The following is a 25,201-nucleotide window of genomic DNA, read 5'->3' on the forward strand; positions in this document are numbered from 1 at the left end:
TCCGATTAGTTTTAATTATCAGTTTGGAGATCGATGCTTGAATACATAAAATCTGACTAAATTGCTAATCAATTTTTGTTGAGATATTCATTTTTACATTTTAAGGGGGGATATACCTTTAGAGGTTCGAAAAAAACGCTTTTTTTACGATTTTTTTGAGGAAAACTGGCTTTATATTTTTTGACGAATAATCTTTAGTTCAAAATATACATGTTTGAAGATAATACAGTAATTTTTTTATGTAAAAATATTGAGACACAACCGAGTTATAACCAATCTACGTGATGTCCAAAAAAAAAAGGTGGTTTGCGGTGAGTAAAGAATCTCTTTACTGGATCATCTGAAATAAACAAAATCAATGCAAATACCTTGTATAGATGTGTCTTAACAGATTGAACGATCAACTTTTCCAAAATATTAATTTTTAACAAAATGGCGCACTTTTGAAAAAAAAGCTCTTTTTTTCATCAAAAAAACGCCTATTTATCGGCTTAAAAAAAAAAAAATTAATTAAAAATAAAAAACCGATCGTTCAATCTGTTCTCTATTATGCTTTTAATAACTGATTAAAATTTGAAAGCAATCGGTTAATCCGTTCGTGAGATTTCTTACTCACCGACTTTGAAAACGTAGTTTCGAGAAAAACGCGTTTAAACAGGAGATAAATTAAAGAAAGAATTACATATTATTTCTTTCGTCTACAATATCTCCATAAATAAAGGTCACATCTTTATGAAATTTTAACAGAATACTTTCGAAATGATATACTTTTAGAAAATGCAACAACAAAAAAATCGATTTTTTTTTTTCAAAATGTATATCCCCCCTTAATGAAAGATCGAAAATAAAGATTCTCAAATTTAGATGAAGGATGAACAATGTGCTTTTACTTCCAAAAAGATATTCGAATTGATAGTATATTTTCTTTTCTATTTTATTCTTAAACTTGTATAAATATAACAATTGATGTTTCACTCGATTATCACATTAACACAAATATTTCTATCATCTCGTTTTGTTGTTTCGCTTTTTTGACGGAACGAAATAGCCATATTATATAGAAGGATTCACTATAATACGTACCAATATTAGAATATATATCATATATAAATAAATAAACAGTAGGTTTTTCGCATTACTTTTTCAAACGTACAAACACGTTCTGTATTCAATGTGTTGTTTAAGTTAGTTTTTTGTGGTTTATTCAACGGTTTATGAACATTCCAAAAATGATGATAAAAATATTTTACATGTCTCGTATTACCAAAGGTGTTGCGATATAATATAAATAAAGAAAGAGAGAAAGAGAGAGAAAGAGAGAAGTATGCATATATACATATATGTAGGTACGGACGCGCGATGTCATTGACGTAGACTTTTCTGCGGTCGTGGCTCAGGATCGGATCGCCTATTGACTTCAATCAACGCGGAAGTGTCGCAAAAGCCGTCCGGCTTCAATTACCGTCCGTCGCGCCCACGTAGCACGGCTTAACCGATCCACGCATATGTACAACACACAACAAGAGTTGCTTGGTCTCCTTTACAGTTAAGCGAGCCACGTCTGTAAATATAGTCATTGAGTACACCGAGTTAAAGTCGTGACCCATGTATTTACTTACAAACATAAGAATACACACATAATTATTGCGTAAAGGATGATTCACAAATAAATGTATCATTAGATTTGCATTTGCTATTTAATTATCATCATCATAATCATTATCAATATTACCATATTGGTTCATTTATTTGTTACTAATTTATTTTTAGATCTAATTTTCTTTACGTTAGGATCATTGTTCGTAGGATTGATTTATTTGTTGATCCGAAAATAATATCAGATATTATCTTGAATAATATCTGCGCGAATATTGTGGGGATATTAATTCATTCGCGATCTTTTAATTAGAAATATTCCATTTTGTTCATTTATTTAGTAATGATTAATCTTTCGATTTAATTCTATCTAGATCGTTGTTTATAATACTGCTTTTATATGTACTTATTTTTATCTGAAAATAATTTCAACAATTATTTTCGGCTAACTGAGATATTGAAAAAAATTCATTAAATGCCAGAGGATCAACTAGTAACTAACTCATCTCGATTTTGTTAATTTTCGTATCACAGTCTTCAAATAAATCTTGTCAAAGTTGAAAAAACAAAAATAGAGAAAAAGGAAATGAAACAAATGTAGTCTTCGTCGTTCGTAAGTAACGTGATAAGCGATAAGCGATAAGGGAGAACGCGTTTTTCAGGTTGAAAAAAAAGAGCAAGCTATTGATCACTTTAAACGTTTAAGCCGAGTTAACGTAGAGAGAGAGAGAGAGAGAGAGAGAGAGAGAGAGAGAGAGAGAGAGAAAGAGAGAGAGAGAGAGAAACTTGGCGATAGTTGATAAAGGTCGAATCTGAAAAAATGAAGCAAAATCGGAGAAGAAGAGTTCGAAGAGAGGTGGCTCTCGTACTCTGCCAATGCCATGCGGGTCAAGTCGATCAAGATAAACTTGGATGAAATGGTGCAGTAGAAAGGAAGTGTGAAAAAGAGAGCAAAAGAGAGAAAGGAGGTGGAGAAGGGGAGGGGGAGAGGGTAAAGATTCTCGCGATAAATTGTCGACATTCATGATGATAATACGTGATAAGCGTAAAGAACTTTCGATGATGAACATCGAACCTTTCTCGTTTTAACCTTCCATAACTCAATACTTTTTTCATGTCTGGAATATACAAAAATTTCAAACGAAAATTACTTGCTTGTTTTATTTTTCTTTTTTTTTTTTTCATTTAATACATTACTTACTGACACCTGATTGATAGATTTTACACTGATAATCCTACCTATTATTGTTCTGTTTTATTATTTCAGTAACAAATAAATAAAATATTGTTTCGTTATCTTAGCTTTCCTAGTATTCTTATTAATAATAATTAACAGTCCATAGAAAAAACGATTTCTTAAAAAAAAAAGCATAAAAAGTACATTTACACGAATTTACATTCACGTATACTTAATCGTTTAAGGTTACATATTGAAGTAAAGGGTTAAATTTTATTCGCGTTAATTTAAAGATATCTCTTTCTCTCTTTTCATAGAAAAACTTTTCTAATAATAGTAAAATCGCATAGATTTAATCTCGAAGTTGGTAACAATCCTCATAAATTTCTAAACTTAAGGATTACCTTTAGACATTTAAAAGGTTTCATATAATTTAATCGTAGTACTATATATATAATCGAGTAATTCCATGCCTAACTAGGAAAGTCATTATAATGGCGGAAAAAAAGTGACAGATATAAGAATGAATATTCTATACATCAGTATATAGAATGAAACGATCGTCAATTTGATTTCTTCGATTACGATTGAGCACATGCTAATAATCGAATGCTTTCATTAACCGTAATTAGGTGTCATATCCTGTGATGATGCTATTAACAATACAGATATATTCAACTTTGTTACGTGTAGTTGTATTCTCTCTTTCTCTCTCTCTCTCTCTCTCTCTCTATTTATCATTAGGTCTCTGTTCCTATTCTTATTCTCTTTAATTTTCTACTTCTATCAGTGCCATTTTAATTGCGCATTAACAACCATCGAATCGTTCACTATCAAAGAGTCGTTAACGCGACTAGCACGACTAACTTTGTCGGTAGTTCTGTTCTCATTCTCTTGGTGCACCTCTTGCTAACGCTATCATTAATGATGTTCAGTCTGCAGGACGTCCGTTAGTATGTAATCGATTTTCGTCGGAACACCAAGAGCTCCACGGAAGGTCCGATATTTTGGCACGAAACCACCTACAACGTTGGTCGACGTTGGCATGTAAAATGGAATCGATGGTGGCTCGAGTTTTAAACGGCTAAAAGGTCGCTTTTTCTCTCTCTCTCTCTCTTCCTTTTTCTTTCTCTTTCCTGAAAAAAAATAATAAAATTCTGTTAGCTTTGTTAAAATATCAGGGAAATGGATATTTTTCTCTCGCCTTTTTTCTTTTTCTCTTATAGAAGTGAAGGACAAAATTTGTTTAACGTATGATGCGAAAAATTGCATGGTTCATTTTGTTTCGGTATAAAGAATAAATTTTTCTCGGTAGTTTAAACATATTTTTATTATTTTTAATAAGTAAATTTTAGTTGCTCTAAAATGATAAATCGTATCAATATTTGATATTAACTACAGGAGAAAAGTATTTCAAAGAATACCGACTCACAACAAATAATGTCTATTCATTATGATAATTAATGGAAACAATAAAGTCATTTAAGTTGGTACCGAGCTTATTATCTACTTAATGAGCTTTAGTAACAATAAAAAGTACATCTGAGTGTAATAATTTGAAGGTAAAATAAAAGGGAAAGAAACAACTGACGTACAACCGGTGCAATCATTAGGAATAAATTAGCACGAGTGAATAGAGTGTCACGGCAAAGTCGAATATCGTTAAGGAAGAATTAAATGCGTTCTTTCTTAAGGAAATAATTATCGTCGTTTGATAAGATCTTGCTTGGAACGTGTTACCGGTCTTGTAGATTCGACGATAGCGAACTAGTTTATGCGATATATCTACGCGTCGTTAGAAAGAAAAAAAATGAGAGGCGTATGAAGAAAAATATCAAATGCCATCGTAAGAAACGAAGTAAGGTAGTATGCATAGTGGTAAATGGTGGTGGTGTACCTTTTGCCGAACAACGAGAAAGTCGTTTACCTTAATAAGTTCAACCATAACTGAAAGTTAATCTTGCGTGCCTTTCTCGTTCTGTGAACTCTTTTACCTTGTTGAAAAGCTAAGAAAAACGAGAAACAATTATCGTAACGCGACCTCGTAGATCTCTAAATTCGTATGAAAGAATACATTCAATTTTATTCATAATATAATTTACCTTAAAATGTGTATTTTTTTAAAGTTATTTATATTTAGAATAGATAAATATACGTTATGAACGATACATAATAATTCATAACAAGTTTTTGAAGTAATTACTTAGATGACTCGTTAAGATTAAACCGATAAATGTATTTATCTCGAGTTCAGAAAAAAACAAGCTACAATTTATCGCAACATAAATTATAAATGTTTGAGTATATAAAAAATAAAATATTTTAAGTTAGAATTTGATTGATTAGAAATACGACGAATTTTATACGAGTATATCGAACTATTGTTATTAAGAATTGATAAACATACATATAATAATAATTCTTACCAAGTATTTGGGCTAATTACTTAGGCAACTCATTAAGATTACAGCGATAAGCGGATTTATCATAAGGTAAGGATCTAACCTCGACCTACTAGAGCTATTACGAGCCGACACAAGACACGATGCTGGTACTAAACATCGCTTGGTCCAATTAATCCTATCATTACGGATAGTACCAGTAGATACCTGAGATAACGCTGAATTTTAGCTTTGATCTTATCGATCCTTGGATTGCCAAGCTTGCATACAGACAGATAGATAGATATTGTTCAAGTAGGTAGTTGCATATACATACATACATGCATATATAGATACGTAACGTGAAAATTGTTGGTTACTCGACCACGTGTAATCCAGTTAAATCCTTCGATCCACGTAGCGAATCCTCTTCGAAATAAGCTCACGAATGTCCAAGACTATCATCATCCTCGTCGTTTCATATCCATAAATTCTCTGGACGATACAAGGATGCTTGGATCGTTAATAGACGTCGTCGTCTCTCTTCCGGATTGGACGGTTTTGGTGTTGCCCTAACGATCGTTAAAATTAACGACTTAGATATGGGTGACTGGGGAAGAGAAGGATGACGATGAGGATGAGGAGTGGCAGTAGATAGAGAAAGAGGAGGAGGAGGATTGGTGGGTTAGCATCTTGCACGCTCGTATCTCATCCTAACAGGAAGCACATTCGGGTCCATTAACGGTTGGCATCTCGATATACACTGAATTAAGACAAACATATTGGCAAACAGCCTTTGGATTACAAAACGTCAGCTTTAATTTTGTATATCGTTATTGTTACTGTAAAATCACATGCCTAGATATTATACATGTATATATTTGCTAAAACTTATTTATTTTTAACTGCTATTTATTGGGATACTATGCGTAATAAAATATTTATATCAATATACAACCGCGATTTACGACTATTATTAATTGCGATAAAGCAAATTGCGAAAAATCTATGTTGGAAAAAGTACTTTTAGGGTTATTATTTTAAATAGATTGTCAATATTTCAAATTAAATATTAGTATATAAATGTGCCACAGTGACTCTATTATAAATACTGATCAATTATTATTTTAATAACGATCCGAAATGATCGTTGGATCGATGGAAAATCAGATGGAAAAAAGTACACTAGCCGTTTTTGTCTATTCACTTCATTGATGAACGGCTTCTTTTTCGCCGTTCTGCTGTATATGTGAGCCGAATGTATAACTTTTCGAATTGTTTTCGGATTCACTGTATTTCCCCAGTGTGTTGCGACATCAACGGACAATCTATGAGCACTTACAAATGGATTTTTTCCAACTTGTTTAATGATATCACACCGCTCCCTCATTGTTTATATTTTCGGTCGGCCTGACCGTTGTCTATTTTCAGTAGTGCCAAACCTCTCACATTTTTTAATTATATTTTTTACACTCAAAAAACTAATTTTTAAAGTTTTTCCAATTTGGCGATAACTGTCGCCCCTTTTACGAAGAAAAATAATTTCATTTCGCACCACAGTCGACAGCTGTTTTTCTTTCCAACCATGTTTCCTTTGTGGAATAAATATTGAAACTAAATACTTATATCGAACGCAGAAGCCAAGATAATATGTTAATTTACATTTGTGTTCTTAGAAATGGTATAAGAATTGTCTGAAAAAGAGAAACTGAAAACCTGCGATTACAGAGGTAACTGTGCCAATACTTTTTTGACTATAAAATTTTTGTTATTTTTTTATAATTTTTGCTATTATTATTATTACGTAATATACTTGGGTATACAACTAGTGTACATTAAAATATATAAAATGACATACATGGTGTTAGCAATATCCTTCAATAATTAAAGATATTTACAAAAATTTTGGTGTGCCAATACTTATTCGATCCACTGTATGTTAAATTCTATAAAGAAACAAATCTTTGTAGCTTATCATTAAAATTGTTCTACGCATATTCGTGAGACAGCTAACGCGAAAAAGGGTTTTCCTTGGAGCAGAACATTGTACCTAGGCATATGTATAACTATAATCCTTGAAAGGAAAGGGAGTATTAACGGAGACTTGTGCTAGACGCAATTGTCATTCTGCCAACTTCAAGCCACATCAAGATCCACGGTCAAAGGACGCCTCTGGTCTGTTTCCTTTCTTTCTTTTCTCTCTTTCTCTTTCTCTTTCTCTGTCGAGTCAAAGTTTCATCGAATTATTAAAGCTGACACGGACGACAACGCTTTTCCCAAAGTCAACCCTCTGTTATTTGCATTTCAAACGTAGAAATTATCACTTGGGAACTTTCTTCTGAGCTAGACATTATACGAAAGATCGTCCTTTTCTCTCTCTCTCCCTCTCTATTTGCTTCTTTCTTTTTCATTTACCTTTTTTTCTCTCGTTCGTCGTTTTATTCTGATTTCGGTGATCGAGCAAAATGACGAGCGAGTTGAAAATCTTTCGTTCCATGGATAAGAAAAGAGAGTTAACGATCTCTTTAGATCAAGCGACCGCTATCGTCACGAATGACGAGCTTCACCCGGAGACACGTGACATACAACGAATACGTTCAAACGATAACGTTCTCTTCTTCCTTTTATATACACTATCGATCAAAAGTTGGAGTACGTCTACACGTATATGAAATATCTTGAAATCATTTCAAGTTACGTTTTCACAATGCTGTATTGCGAATTTTTTAAAAGACTGCGAAATTCGATGATACAATGATTAGAAACTTTGCTGATCATTTCGAACAATTTTTATGAATATAAACTGTCAGGGATTATTGGAACACGAAAAAGGCTGTAAATTTTGAAAGATGTTATAAGTTCACTTTTTTGTCGTTGTCCCACATATTACGAGACAGCTAGTATAATTGAGAAATTCGTATAATTAATTTGTTATAATTGTCTTTGTTTACAAATTATTTTAATTATTGTTAAGATCCCACGAACTTACTCTTGGTCTCGGACACAACATGGGAACCTACAACTTGTACATGAACGATTATAATACAAATGCAGTTTGTGTATTCAAACTTTCGGTCGGTATTGTAGATACATTCTTCCAATTCCTGTTGTCATCATAGTCGTTACACTCGTCATACTCGTCATAGTCGTCATAGTCTCGTCATAGTCGTGCTCACTTAAGATTTACGAGAATACACCAGTGCGGGATAACTAGCGTGTGCTTTTCGCTTGTCACTGAGCTATAATAAATATATGCCTGGTTCCGAATCGTGCAAAGGTACATTTTTCCGAGGGCGTGAGTACGCTCAAAGCGACCTAGCTTATATACTATATAATACATTTATACATATATATATATATATATATATATATATATATATATATATATATATATATATAGTGTATATATGTGTGTATATGTGTGTGCATGTGTGTGCATGTATATAGAAGAACAGCAGCGTCGAAAGTACGACGGGAAAGATTTACGGCGGTAATCCGAGAGCGAAGCGAACGTTTCTTCTTCGCGTAGGCGCCATTAGTTTCGCCTCTCCGCTATAATTCCTTATGATAATAATTCTGCACGAGTATGAAGGGTAGGACGTATTACTATATGTACGAGCTATCCCTACTCTACCTTATCCTTTCCTCCACCTCCTCCTCCTCCTCATCCTCTTTCGTCCCTCTATCTTTACTTTCCCCTCCTTCTCTCCCCCTTCTCTCTTTTTTTTTCTTGGTGCTAACTCCCCACAGAAAAGTTTAGAAAAAATATAGCCACTCCAATTGTCTCATGACTCAAATGGGGATGCAGATCTCGACGAATTTTATTTATTAACCTGGATATTGTATGTGTCATATTTTATCCTTTTTATAAGAATATTTTTCACGAAGAACATCCTTGCTTCTTTTTATTTTTTTATTTTTTATAGCATTTACAAGAAACGTGAATTTTTGTTCTTTTAATTTTTTGAATTTGAACGACGTACATATATGTTGAAAATTGGAAGAGTATATTTTTAGAATGAATATTTTTGCGAAAAGTATTTTATTATTAATTCCATTGATTATTCGGCGAGATATGCGATGAATTTTTTGCTGAGATTTTCGGACCTTCATTATTTTTGTATTACTCGTTACAACCTTCATATATTTTCACATATCATTCCTTGAATAATTTTAGTGAACTGAAGGAATTTAATCTTAACCATTTGAAATATTTCATTCTTCAATAGAAACCTTAATAGTAACTTAACTGAATTATGAAATGTCTGCAATGGTTATTTTAAAATTACATAATTAATTCAATATCTCTGGCAAGAATATTTCGATTTAACAGTCTATAAAATATGAATTACAATTATTTTATTTTTTTGTTTTATGTTGTGTACGAAAAATAATTTCTAAATTTTGAACAGAAAATTATGATTGTACTCATTATTCTTTGAAGTCATGATTGGCGTTCCAAATAAAAATATTCACGTTTCGTATAGCAAAATCTACCTTGTTAATAGGCTAGATGTAAAAACTACTATTAACGAAGTCTTTTCAAAATATTATTCTCTTTCTATTTTTTTCTATTTTTTCATTTTCTCTGTCTTATTTTGAACGATTTTCTCGTTTAATCGAAATCGTTGCACACGATTGAAGATACTATTGAACGAACACATTTCCCATAGATGATATCTTTCAACTGTCTATCTTGTTCGCTCCATTGAAAATTATAGGAACTTATGGAGAAAAGTATGTACATATGTTTTTGTATTTTTTTCCTTCTTCCTCTCCCTCTCTCTTTCTTTCACATTAAAGATTTTTCTTTTAAACATCGATCGGAACAACGAAAATGCATGGACGCGTGGATTTTATCTGTTTGCTTATTGTATCTATCTTTCTTACACATGCACACATATACACGCGCGCGCGCATTCTCTTTAACATTAGAGATTTATCTTTTTTTAATTTCTTTTTTTTTTTTAAAGCATCGATCAGAAAGAAATTGCGTGGCACGCTTTTATCGCTGCGTGCCGCATTATGGCAATACGTCAGCACGCGGTTTTCTCCGCATCAATTGCCATTCAAATCAGCAGTGCCGATCGTGCTTCAGGCAGGATGACGGGTCGTTCTATTCGTCTATGTGTGTGTGTGTGTGTGTGGGTACATATACGTGTACATATGCATATGCATATGTATGTGTCTCTACGTGGTTAAGAAAGAGATGGAAAAATAGATGTCTGTCGTCATGATGACGACGACGACGACGACTTCGATGGAAGAGGAATCGAGGTGAGCATTGTGTCAAGGCTATGGAACGAACTCGATCGTGCATTGAAATTTGCTCTGATCCCTGAGGAAAGAAAGAGAGAGAGAGAATGAGAAAGAAAAAGATCGATCGTGATCGTAACGTCGTATGTTTGTCTTCTTAACGCCGGTTCGGCTCGTTAGATGTTTCAAATTTTCATCTAGATCAGTGGTTCCCAAAGTTTTTCCTATCGTCCCCTTGCCCCCTTTTTCCTTGGAAATTTTCTGATGATCTTTTTTTTACAGCCGTACCAATCGCCTCCCCCTCTGCCCCCTGAACCGTTTCAATTGCCCATCGCCCACCAAGCCCACTATGCGCGGGGATAAGGAACAAAAAAGCCTAAATAAGGGAATTTCTTTCTAATATTTTATTACTATTGACACAGTTTGACACAGTTTGACACAGTATCGATATATCGGCATTGTTTTGTAGCGTAGTATAGCAGCGCGGGTCGGCCTCCGCTGACAGTTTTTCCTTTTTAGTAGTTCATTTCCCCCATTCTTAAAGTTCACCTTTGGTTGTCATCGCCCCCCTGGACCGCTTCATCGCCCACCAGGGGGGGATATTGCCCACATTGGGAACCACTGATCTAGATGATCACGTACGTTTCATTGCTGATTCTTATAATAGTAATCGTTCGATAAATTGATTATTTTCTTTTGTGACTAGAATTTTTTGTTATATTTTTATTTTCTTTTTTCTTTATTCTCAAATAATTGTATGACTTTTTTGTTTTATCAATGCTTCTGTTCACGTTTGGTCTGAAATGCCTAATGGCTAAACGGTGATAAATTGTTTTTTTCTTTTCTGATAGATATACTTACTATATATTTGCTTATTTGTATAAATAATTTTTCCGTAAAATAGCTGACATAGTACAGTAATTTTATGATGAATAGCAAATGATATTTTAATTATTGTATATTTTTTGTTGGAGAAATTTTTGTTTTCTTTTTAACATAATATTTCTAATTTTTCATTTATTATTTAATCTTGAGTATTTTATTTAAATTCATTATTTCATATAATATATCTCATTCTTGGATGTTTGAAATATAATAGTTTAGATGGGTGATTTTATAGAATATTAATTTAGTATGTAAAAGATATAACGAGAATGTTGTCATCGTTATTTATCCAGCTGCCAATTAGGTTATACGACTTATTGCGTACCTTTGAAGAAGTCGTCGACAACGAAGACGAATGTAGCGTACTTTAAATTAGAAAATTTGAATGCCAGTTGTACGAAGGCTTTTTCTTTCCTTCGTTTCGTAGGAAGCTCCTTCTCAATGAAAGACACTTTTAAAGAGTACGTTTATCGTTAACGTTGGGAAAAAAAGGAAAAAGTAAAAAAAAAAAAAATAAAAGACAAAAAAACAGAAAGAGAAAGATAAAGAAAACGACCATATTAGTATTATACGAACGTAATATTCTGTATAACTAGAAGAACTCATTCGTTATCCATATTGTCCTAGTATTCTCCGTACTTTTATTTTATTTTCTTTATTGTTATTGCGAAGAACCACATTATTATTACTAAGGAAAAGTTTTCATCAAAGGAAAACACAGCCATACTTACTTAATTACTTGTTAAGAGCTTCCTAATGGTTACTGCTCTAGCTTTGAAAGTTCGATGATTGGAAAACCTTAAAGAGAAAAGATCATCGAATTCGAAAACCTGTATTCTTCATCGTCGTGTCAAGAAACTGAAGAAAATAGAAGATATTTATGGAAGGTGAAAGCCCTTTCATTCGTCCAGCAGTTTTACTCACTTTTACGATGTCTCGTACCTCACAAAGGAAAGAAAAAAGGAGAAGGAGAAGTAGGAGAAGTAAAGAGAGGTAAACGAGAGAGAGAGAGAGATTGAATATCATCACCTTTGTCACTTACCGTAGCCTCCGGCCATCTAAAGCATCGTCTGTTCATGGAAGAAGATATCCGTGTCGCGTCAAGGCCATGTGACATGGCAGAATATTGAAACTACCCTTAGAGAGTTGAGAAGAAAGAAAGAAAAAAAAAAGAAAAAACGAGCGGGACATTTTCGATCTTTTTACAAAAAAATACATCAAGCAATGCTTCTTCTTTTTATCATCCGACTGTTCCATGTCAAGGTTATAAACTGAAAATTTAAGTTATCTGCAAAACAATAGGAATGACTTGCTACGCAATAATTTTTTGTTGCATCTCCTTTTATCATTTATTTCTTTCTTTTGTTTATTTAGATAGTTGTTTTTATTGTTTTTTATGTCGCAATGTTTAGTTGTGTTGACGGAATGATGATAATGATGATAAAAAAGAGGATCGTCTGCGCCGTCAAGTTCTGTGTAAGAATATAGGATGCACTTGGTCATTAAAGTTTTTTTTTTTCCATGTCATGTTTATCTACTGCAGCGTATGCATATGTGTTTATATACTACAGAGTGAAGTATTTTAATCGGAACACTTAAATATCCATGTTATTTATCTTAATATATATAAATGCTTCTCTCTTATCTGTATTACGTATTTTGTATAGAAATGTCGTCTTTTATGTACATTAACAAATAGATCGGTTTAGAAAATATCTGACTTTTCATATTTCTAAGAAACTATGTTACATATTTTTTTCAATGTACTAAAAATACTAATAAATAAATTTGAAATTTATTAATATATGACTTATCGGCGTTTATTGACCGGTAGACTAAAAAATTGACTACTTCTATTCAACATTTATTATTTCTTAAACATTCTATTATTTTTAAATATTGTTTTAGTAACATATAATACAATATCATTTATTATCTTAATTTTTTAAATATTATTATTAATAATTATTAATAATCTTCAGAAAAGAAACGATGTTAAGTTTTTATTATATTTTATCCCTACAAAGTCCCCTGATATTTACAAAGAATTTTGAGTTCACATTGATCGATATTTTATACGATAAATAATGTGTTAAAAACATTACATACTTCGAAATGTCGAGAAAACATTTTCCGAATAATAACGAAGACCATTTAATTGTTCCAATTAAAATATCCTAGCTTGTATACGTAAATGTTAGTTTAGTATATGTATGTTTGCACAATGGTTGATTTTCACACGTGCGCTTAAGCAGAAAATATAGAAGAAAGGTGGTTTTGATGTTGGGTTCTCATACGACACGTTCGAAATTTCGAGGTGAATCGTACGGTCTTCTGTATGAGAGAGAGAAAGAGAAAGAAGAGGGCAGAGGAGAAGAGAATGAGCAAGAGAAAGAGAAAGAGAGATAACTAACTGCAAACGGATAGATAGCGCTCACGGGACAGGAAATGCAAACGCGTTTACTTCGTTGGTATACCCAAGCTTCTCTCATAGATACAAAAATACATATATACACACACACTCGCAACCTCACCAACACATCCACACACACATACACAAACAAACACACGTAAAACGAGAGAAGTTCACTTTGCATTCTAAACGTCTCGTTAATTTTGTGTTTCCTACTTGTCTCGTGAAAGTCAACTCGAAATTTTCCTCAAGTCTGATTAATATTACCTATTTAAAAAAAAAAAGAATTGAAGAAAGATAATACCTAAATATACAAATTAAATAATAAAACAATAAATTCGTGTTTGTTTGGTCGAAGTTAAAAAGTTTTGTACTTTATTAATTAGTTTTATTTTACATGTAAATTTTATCGTTTTGAAAAGGAAAGTAAAGAGGATAAAGAAAATAGAAAAAATAACACTTAAAATTAGAATCTTATCTTTTTCTATATAAAATCGATTTGATATCGATACATGATATCGTTGTGTTGAATCAACAACGTCAAATCTTGTTTTTTTTGCGTTTAAGAAAATATCGATATACTCTTCCAATGTTAACCCTACTCCAACGCACCTATCCACCTCTTCCATCAGCTTTTCTACGAAATGTAATTTATATTTCTCAGTTGGTCGAAGAAAGCGTAACATAACATCGACTCTCTTATCTTCGAATCGGAAGCAAAGCAACGATACCACGGTAGCCTCTAACATTGAGCACAAGTTTCTCGTTTCTTCGGGCATCGAATTGTCAAGATAACTCGTTCAAGAATTTACCGATACGTGAGTTCATTCTTTCATATCTATCTCTTTTTCTTTATCTACTTCCTCTTAGCTACGTCGTAGTTATCTTTTAAAAGGTCTCGATACTTTAACAATGAAAATTCTATCAAAAATCAAACAATTTGTTAAATAAGTTCATTGACCCTCTTCTCAATGAAATTAAAATATTCATTTATTAGTTTATTTGTTACTTTAAATCATTTCTTTGCTATATAGTTTAAAATAGTTATACTAACAGTGTTTATTGATCGGTAGTTTAAAAATAGGATTTTTTTTTTAATAATTTCGGTTATCAATTTAATCGACTGATAATCGACTTTAACTAAATGGAAAAAATACTCAATGTAGCTTTATAAAGTAGCTTTATAAATAAATATTCTCTATGTACATATATAATATTACGATATTTAATAGTATATATACTATTATATTATATAATATATGTGAAGTATATATATGGATATTATATATTATGATGTTAATATATGATATTTATATAAATAATTTGTCAATATTTTGTAAATAGATAATCAGTATTTATAGTAGAGAAAACATTGATTCAAGGTCGCGCATGAATTTTATTATAAAATATCAATAAATTTCTATAATAATTTTAGGCATACTGATTATATGCGCTTTAATTGAAAATTTTACGTATCATGGGCAGTCTACCCAAAACTACATCTATCATTATGGACAGAAAAAAATTTATGTTACCATAAAATTGTCACGCAACCTTTTCGCGACTCTTTCGTATACATCTTCCAACAATATTCTTGCGTAAACCGCAAATTTGAATAAAACGCATATATCCAATTCTTTTTTTTTCTTTTTTATATCAGTATTAATTCAATAAATTCTAAATATGCAAGCATAATTTTTGAAACAAATCAAACACTAATTATTTCTCAAACATTCGACCGATAAATCGTTATATACTCGTAACGTAATTACGACAAATGTTAGTATTTGTATACTCGTACGTATGTATCTATGTAAATAACAAACATAAATAGTTTCTTTCCTTGTTCAACCTATTGCGATTAGAAACCTTCGTATAGGAAGGTGCGAACACGCGAACAAGCAAAACGTTTCTTGATTCCGTTCCTTTTATTACTCGACCAATTTCTACACGGCATTTTATTGGCCCTTCGGTCTCTCTCACATCAGTCGCTTTTCGTCGCGGTTAAATTATAGCCGTCATGGTATGAACAGCCAAACGTTATTACGAAACGCCCTTTTAATGTTCCGCGAATCGCGTTTGTAAACTACCGATATGAATAACGCTATTAAATTCCGAGTATATAAATAGACAATTTTACACGTATTACGAGTGTATCATAATCATCGTTCTACGGATTATTATTTATTTTCTCTTAAGATTTACTATAAGAATAAAAACAAAATTTATATATATATATTTTTTTTTTCTTTTTTTCTTTGATAAACAAAACAGATTTATCAAGAATTTACAGCTGAATATAAGGATGTTATTTATTTCTATCGAAAGTGAGTTTTGTTTATGAATTTGTATTTTTTGATAGATACGTGAAAGGAACGCGGAAGTGAACTAGCCTCGCACGATTGAGTTAAAGTTCGGCAACCTTTGAACTTCATCGATAATATGGCTGATCCGCCAACAGCAAAATCGTTTCTTCGAACAATCAGGATCGGTTCTCGATGTACGGGACTTAGTAAATAAGGAGTCGTACCGAGCCTAAAGACGATGAACGATAACGACCGTTCGAGCTATCGATCGGCTTTGAGCCTTCGAGAGAAGAATCGATCACGCGCATGGGAGGATTATATCGTGTATGACGTAGGCGTGTATAAAAGAGAGAGAGAGAATTTCTAATGGGTTGTGTGGGTTTATATTAGTACATGGTACCTCATTAAACCATATCCTTCATTTGTAATGACACAAAAAAAAATTTTTTCTATTCAATTTAAATGGTATTAAATATATAATATTTATTTGGCAACAAATATTTTTATATCGAAATAATTTTATTTGAAGCTTTTTAAGTTTATTTGTCTATATTTATCATAGCTGATATGTGTTCTTAAGGTAATTTTTGATTGATAAAGAATTAAAATGAAAAATATGAGATTTGTTTCTATCCTGAAATGTAAAAATCTTGAGGAAAAATAACAAAAATGAGAGTCAGTTCAATGACTCGACAAGCCTACGAACGAAGGCTGCTGCAATAAATGAACTTTACGACACGCCGACGACGCACACGTTCTTTTTTTCTCTTTCGTCTTTTTCTATTTCTTCGACCTTTCAGCAGAGTACATACAACCCTTTTCCTGAACGATAATTCGCAGCTTCGAAGCACTTGTCATATACACATGTCTTCTCGTTAAAAGTTGTCTACGATAGATTCTTTGCATTTCCTTTTTTTTTTATTCCGAAATTTTTTAAATAATCGATAATATTTAATAATATTGATATTTTGTTAAATAAATATTTTATTCAGCTATAAATTTTATGAAAAAATGAAACCAAACATTAATATTATGTTCCAAAGATTGATCATTTATTTAAAATACTTAGTCACTAAATACTAACCTATCGAAGATATTTTAATTGAGAAATTAAAATTATGCTCTACTTATCTATAATCTTGTTTTCTTGTTTACTTTGATAAACCATTTTCGTCGTATGTTTACAACGACTCGATTTACTCGAGCAAATTGCGTCTTCGATCGGCAGACTATAAACCGTGACTATTCTCATATCCAAAGTCCTATAGATACAACATAGATACATGTATATATATATATATATATATATATATATAAGTAGGTATATATACAATATATAGATAAAGATATATATGCAAACGCGCACATATTGTATACGTATATATTATACAATATGTAGATATATGTACGTAGCATAAAGATATATCTATATACAGGAAGTAACCGTATATTCGCGGCATTCGATAGAACTTCACCGAGATACATTACGGTATTCCGCTTTTCTCCACTTACACGATTACATGATCTTACTACGTATGACATTTGCGTTACGCTAGACACCTCTGTTTATGTCATATATTTATATGTCTACAAAGAATAGAAAATGTCTTTCAATGCTTATGTTATATGAAAATAATATTATTAGAATTATAATATTTCTTTTTCTCCGCCTATTTCTTTTTCTTAAAAACAGACACACATTTTTAATTCGTTTCCATCCTGTACTCTCTCTCTCTCTCTTTTTCTTTCCTTGTCTTTCTGTTTTTACTCTTTCTCTTTCTCTAATTTTTTTTTATTTTTCTCTTTTTTCGTTATTGAATAAAATCGTAAAAAATCGATCTTTTAATATTCTATTTTTTAGATTGTTTTAATATTAAACACGTAAACCATAATATTACTAATAGTAACAACAAAAGCAACATAGATAATAGCAAGGACGTTGTTTTTGATGGTACGAAACGGCAATTAGTTAATATATGGCTCAGATAATACGCGCTATTACCACTATTATTGCTACCGTGTTTGATGGTAAACGCGTTAGTTTGACGTACCGGCTTGACGCTTGACGGTACGTATTTGGGCATTCAACGGTAATATTATGAACACATATTTTTTGGCCGAAAACTTGCTTTCTCGTGGTGGTGGTGGTGGTAGTAGTGGTTATAAACAATTTTGGTTTTAATAGCAAACGATCAAACGAACGATCTAACTAACTCCTTGTTTCTTTTGTTCAACTAAACTATACACATATTTCATTTTATTTAATTATATATACATGAATGATTAAATCGATTGTATTTTATTATATAATATATCGAAAACTATTATCGAAAACTTCCGAGCTTGATCGACGTCAAAGAGTACGTTTATATTATATAGATAGAACTATGCAAAGAGAAGAGGATAACATATAACAGGGTTCGCGTGTTCAAGAACGACAAATAATGGCTCCGTAGACGCAGCATCGTCTTGTTCTATACGAGATAGTGTTAGTTTTCACTACTTCCTATGGAGATTTCTCTTTATACGAATGTATACTTACTTATATACTCACCTATATACTTACTTATTTGCTTACTTATTTACTTACTTAATTACTTACTTACTTACTTACTTACTTACTTACTTACTTACTTACTTACTTACTTACTTGCCTTGTTACGAGAAATTCGATAAGATAATTCTAACGTAGATTTCTATGTTGAATTTTTTTCCAACTTGACTAGAGTATCGCTCGAATTTGTTTTGCAAGTTTTAATATTCATACATTTTCTTAAATTATTTTTTTATACACGTTTCAAAAATTTCATAATTTTTTTACTGGTAAATGTTTTTTTTTAAATAAGTTATTAGTATTTATGAATTTTATTTTTTAATATAAATAATAATTTATTAATATTTTGTTTTTATAAGAAGAGGGTTTTATTAGAATTGTATTTAAATACAGGAATAATGTATTATTATTAATATTTATTTGATATACTAAATTCTAATATTGTATATTGATAATTAAATACATTTGACTATATTATCAATATTTTTAATTAATACATGATTGTATGGTTATATTAATTTAATACTGACCATATATACTTATATTCGTCAGTATTTATAATATTAAGTGTTGGAATTAATTCATAGCGTTGGTCAAGCCATTTATAACAAATTATTTTAAATAAAAATAAAGAAATACATTATTCAAAATACTGCTCATTTCTTGTTATTACTGTAAGAGTGAGAGAAAGACGAAGAGTGCGAGTGTATGGTGTGCGTGAAAACAATTGATGAATGTGAAAGATGTGTAAGAGTATCAGCGATATCGGTATAAGTGTGAGTGCACGCAGCGATATCGGTATAAGTGTGAGTGCGCGCAGCGATATGGATATGAGTATGAGTGCACGCAGCGATATCGGTATAAGTGTGAGTGCATGCAGCGGTATGAGTATGAGTGTGTCTAGTAAGAAAGAAAAGCGAGCGTGCACCCCGAAGTCTCTCGAATGTTCCCGAACCGGAAATCGGGAAAAGGTCTTTTGTTTAATCGGTCGGGAATAGTCTGGATATTTCGAGAATGATTGACGGAAGTGATTGGGACCATTGGTGGGGTGAATGAGTATATAAGCGCGGCGAAGAATGCGATCTTCGCCTTCTTGATTCGGTGCGACTATTTGTGAGTGAAAGAGTGTAATACGAGTGTACTTAAGATTTCTAACTATTGTTACTTACTTTTCTTATCTTTTCTATCTCTTTAAACCTTAATAATTAAACATTTGTTCTATTATAATAAATACTTATATTTTAAATTTAAATAAATCTTACATTACTTTTTTCCATTTTTTTGGGTAGAATACAGATACTCTGTCTAAAGAACGTTTCGACCTTAGAGGTAAACTATAAACCGAACCTTTTTTTACAATCTTCATAATAAGTGAAATTCTCCCCTGACAAACCATGAGCCATTGATGGGAACAGGTAGTAATCTTGAAGGGTAATATCTGGAAAATACAGCGTATGTTTTAAGAATTCCCATTACAGTGTTTGTAGATATGTTTTCACTGGCCTTGTGATGTGCGGTTGAGCATAGTCGTGCAGCAAAATAACTTTATCGTGCCTTTCGCTTCCATCTAGTTGATTTTCTTTTAATGCACGACTCAAGCGCATCAGTTATAATCGGGAACGATCCCCAGTGATAGTTTTATTTGGTTTTAATAGTTTATAATAAACCAAACCCAGTTAATCCCACCAAATACAAAGGAGGAACTTGGCCCCCAAATATTACTTTTTACCACTTTTAAAATGGTCAAACCACTTCCGACAAGTTTGTTTAGTTAAAGCATGGTCACCATAAAAATCCGATGACTTTCCGCAGCCTTTTTATCCATATTAAAATAATGGAATAAAAATCCCCGCAAAACATTTTATTTGACACAAATTTCGATATATTGAAATAATTACAACTTGTTGTCATTAACAATTAAAAATGAGATGTTTCGTAAAAAACACACCTAATAAGTGCTGAATTACGATAAAATTTATTTCTGAAGGTAAAAGCAGAATAGTGTAATATTTACGTCATTTTTCGTAAAACGCTACGAATTAATTCCAACACCTAATAAGGGTTTACATTACGGTTAGAATATTAAAAAAAGTATATATTGATATTAAATTATAAATATTTAAAGGAAATAAATTTAAAACTATTTATCCAATAAATATAATCATCAATCACATCAAGTAAATCTCAATAAAATAAATCGTAGTAAAACAATTCATGCCACAGAGATATTTTATCTTACTTTTATAGTAGTAAGGTCTTTCGTGTTAGATTCGTCTAACTAACTTACACAAGGACTTAATCCTTAGCTGGGAAAGGTACAGAATTGGTACACTAGGAAAAGATGGTGGAGATAAAGGAGGAAGGAATAAAGGAAGAAGGTACCTGGTTGGGATGGAGGGTGGAGGGGGGGATGGATGTTTTAAAGCGACAATACCGCCAGCGAGGAGTCGTAAATCCGCGTCAAGGGAAGTTCGATGACGATGAAGAGGTACGAGTCGAACTCCTAGATGCAAAAGGAGAAAATGAAGAGAAGAGTTCTTAGCGGTTCTCTGTTTAAAGAGAGATAGAAGAAGCTGCGGTAAGCTAAGGATGAGTGAGAAAGATAGAAGAAATAGTAGAAGTGGAGGTGGAGGAGAAGGAGGAGGAAGAGGGTGCATTATCCGAGAGAATCGAAGTTTGGTTCTCCTGAAAGATTCTTCTTTGCGATACGAGCTTTGATGGATTGTTTTCCTTTTTTTTCTTTTCTTTTTGCTTCCTCTTATTTTTTCTTCGGAAAATTTATTCTTCTTTTTTCGTTTTTTTTTTTTTTTTAATTTTCTTTTGCTGGGAGAGAGGAAAAAAAAGAAGCTGATGCAGCCAGCCACTTTCCACAAAACGTGGGGTTTTCGAGAGAAGAACATGAATCATCCGAACGTATGTGTGTGCATGATACAAAGTGTGTTGTGTGTGTGGTGTAGTGGAGTGTACCTTTACTAGTCATTAAGATCGTTCAAAACTTTCAAACTCGAAGAAACAAACGTGAGTCTTAAGAGAAAACGTTGTTGAATTTGGTATGGAAAACAAAGGGACACGTTTTTTTGCTTCAAGGATGATGATAATCGTATTCCACGAACGTAGGGAACATTTTTTATGAATAGTTAACGATATCTCTCTCTCTCTTTCTTTCTTTCTCTCTTTCTCTCTCTCTCTCTCTTTCTCTCTCTCTCTTTCTCTCCGTAGCAAATGATCATAGATTTTGAGGAGAAAGCTTCTGATGGTAGTTTTCTTCTCACCTTCTTCCTTTATTCTTCTTCTTCTTTTTTTCTCCTTATTCCTGTGGAAATGGGAAAGTCCTTGCTTAAAATTTTCTTCCGGAGATCACAATTAACGTACCATGATCATTACCGGTATTAATTCGCACGAGTTTCGAAGTCGAAATTTGGGGTTGAATTAACACGTAACCACCGTACGGTCTAGAATGAGTAAGAGTCAGAATATGTGCATGCTATGACTATGTCTGTGTATAAGAGAGAGAGAACTGCGGCAAGTTAACAGCGTTACCGGCGCGTCGATACGATCGCAATTTCAGCTTACAACCATAATTAACGCAGACTGCATAGCCAGAGCACTTGAGTGGGCAACGCTAAAACGTACTTTGCCAGCCATTAACTGCGAGAGATGCGAGTCCCAGTCGTCACGTCCTACCAAATGAAATTCTGGAAAAATCACGGAAGTGACGTCGAAGGGTCGGGAAACGTATAACTTTTTTCTTCTTTTTTTTAATTCTACGTGAAAGTTACTAAGTTTTTTATTTTATACATTTTTACTTTTTTTTTAACGTCAGTATTTTTGATATTAATTTAATGACAAATATTTTGAAGAACTCTCACCTGCATCGTATACGGACATGTGTCTAGGAAGATCTATTGTTAAAAAAGGAAATATTGAAAAGGGCTATTCGGTCATAAAACCTAAGGGATCAATAACATGTGAGGGTAATAAAATTCCACATGCTTCATCGGATCCGGCGAGCAATTGTAAATATTTGTTTAGGTTTTATTTTAATGATAAAGATCTCCTGGTACACTGTTCCCTCTAACGAAAAACATCTGTAGACCTTGGACTTTGCTTGGACCTTGCACCCTTGTGCTATTGGTCAATCGAACTAAGAATCTCCTACTCTTTCCAAAAGGGGTGTTACTTATTAGACTATAAATGCGTGGAAAGAAGGAGACTGTGGTTACTGTTATTAGAGTTACTGTTATTAGAACTATTAGAGTTACTGTTACTAAGGATCGGGAGTCGAGTGTTCGTCATTATTCGTCTTATTCGTTCCACTCGTCTTATTCGTGTTATTAGAAGTTATTAGTCTTATTCGTTTTATTCGTCTTATTCGTGTTATTAGTATTATTCGTCTTATTTTATATTATTCGTATATTTGTAACATTTCTACATACTGTAATATTCGTATTGTGCTTACTTGTTAAAATAAAGCTGTTTTTTTTGTTGTTTACCTTCAATCATCACGAGTTCCTAAGGTGTTTTACACAAATATTTTTAAGAAATATATTGTCATTATTTCTGTGAATATTTGAAAAATTATTAAGCGTTAATTATCGAGGATTAATTTTACTTGTGTTATGTTATGTTGATTTTTTATTATAATATAAATATTAAGTACTAATATTTTATTAAACTAACTGGATAAATACAAGCTACATTATATTTTTTTTTTTTAAATTATTGAGTATACATTCGCACGCACACACACGCACACACACACACACACACACACACACAAATTAATACAAAAAATTTATTATTAATTTATTATAAACCATAATAATATTTGCGTGTCAGTTGGATAACCTTGATAACTGGAAAAGGTGGAAAACTAAAATAACAATTTCTTAATCGTACCCCAATTAATTTTGATTTTTTCAGTTTCTAGAAACTATAAAAGAGCAAATGTGAGCAAAACTATGTGAGCAAATAAGAGAGAGATTGAAAGAAAAAGAGAGTGAGAGAGAAAGAAATAGAAAAGACTAAAGGAGAATTGAGTCTTATGGGATTTCGCTTCGGCGGTTATAAAACAGCGAGAAAGATATTTTTAGGTGAAAACCTTATACCGTACCACTTGTCATCTTTCCTTTTGCAAAAACTCAACGGAAGAATAAAATATGATAGAACTCTTAGACCTTACTCATTTCACTGAATTTTATTATGTATTATACTTGTACGTGGTATAAAAGTACAGCGATAAGTGTTTTATATAAGTGATTAAGATTAATTTTCTATGCGAATTACTTTTCGTGATGTTATGTAAATCCGTTTAGATCTTTAGCGTTACATTGCAGCGTTGATATACGTTCGAATGTTCATCGCAAAAATTAATCTCCAAAGAAGTATGGGGTTATGGTGGATAAAAAGTGGGAGGTGGTGAAGATTAATTTTCTATTCGAATTACTTTTCCTGATTTTATGTAAACCCATTTAAACTCCTAACGTTATGTACATTGCAATATTGATATACGTTCGAATGTTCATTGAAAAAATTAATCTCGAAAGAGAATTATGATATTATGGAGGATTAAGAGTGGCGATAGTGAAGATTAATTTGCAGTGCGAATTAAGTTTATGTAAACCTCGTTTATAGATCCCCTAATGTAGAATTGGGACGTTGATATACGTTCGAATGTTTATCGCAAAAATTAGTTTTGAAATAAAGATGGTGATAAAGTGTTGGAGAGGTAGCTGGTGGGTTTATGGGTGTTCGAAAATGAATTTTCCCTGCGAATTACTTTTAATAATTTTATGTTAATCCCGTTAGGGCTGGCAACGTTACCTTGAAACTTTATGCACTTGCGTTAATATGCACATACGTTATATATTATTATGACATAGCAGACAACTGTATTCGTGCGGAAAAGGAAGAATAGATATGAGACATGTTAGCTTTCATAACGTAGTAGAGGTATACTGTGTTTGGAAGGGTTGTTCGTCCAAAGATTATTGTCTCCCTTTATAGGGTATACAATATTCATTCATTGTTCCATCAAAGGGAACCTATGTGTTTCATGTAAACGTTCCTACATTCAATTTTACAACAATCATATTTTTTTCTCCTACAATTGATCAACGTTATGTATTGTATTGTTGTAAGAAATAAAAAATAATAATAAAAGAGGAACGGAATAGAATGATTAAAAAAATGGAGGATAATAATGTTTTTGTTTTGTTTATATACATACAGGAAAGATTTCATATTGAATGCATGTAATATTGATAGTAAAAAGAATGGTAAAATCAATATTTATGATTATATACGTTTCGTTGGATAATCCATTAGCAGTTTCATTGAATTTTTCATTTTTTTTTCTTCTAAACATTTGTCCGATGCATCCACGATAAAGCTATAGGAATGTTTTTCTTTGCTGTGTATATATCTGTATTAAAAAAAGGGAGAAGTACGCGTATATTATTTTTTGTTCCTTTGTTGTTTTGTATCCTTTACTTTTATTTTTTTCTCTTACGGTTTACTCTTAAAAGATTATGTACAATTAAGCAATGCGATGCTAGTGAGTGGCTACTTTTTTCTTTTTTTATTTCTCTTTTCTCTCTCTCTCTCTCTCTCATTTTTGCAATAAGGAGGCAC

At 32.1% G+C, this 25,201-nt stretch overlaps 1 protein-coding gene across 8 annotated transcripts in view; it reads left to right on the forward strand.

The window, feature by feature from the left end:
- The window catches only part of sfl (N-deacetylase and N-sulfotransferase sfl), a 500,037-nt gene that overhangs the window by 299,433 nt on the left and 175,403 nt on the right, over positions 1–25,201 (forward strand). Inside the window, exon 4 of one of the 8 annotated variants that reach the window (XM_089170138.1) lies at positions 14,373–14,526. The exons of the other annotated variants lie outside the window; for them this stretch is intronic. The gene's annotated coding sequence lies outside the window, so the exon portion shown is untranslated. The remainder of the gene's footprint in view (positions 1–14,372; positions 14,527–25,201) is intronic. 8 annotated transcript variants of the gene reach the window in all.

Source organism: Polistes dominula, unplaced genomic scaffold, assembly GCF_049000335.1.
Source record: "Polistes dominula isolate Pdom_NZ unplaced genomic scaffold, Pdom_raw_medaka contig_15, whole genome shotgun sequence".
Classification (NCBI taxonomy): Eukaryota; Metazoa; Arthropoda; class Insecta; order Hymenoptera; family Vespidae; genus Polistes; species Polistes dominula.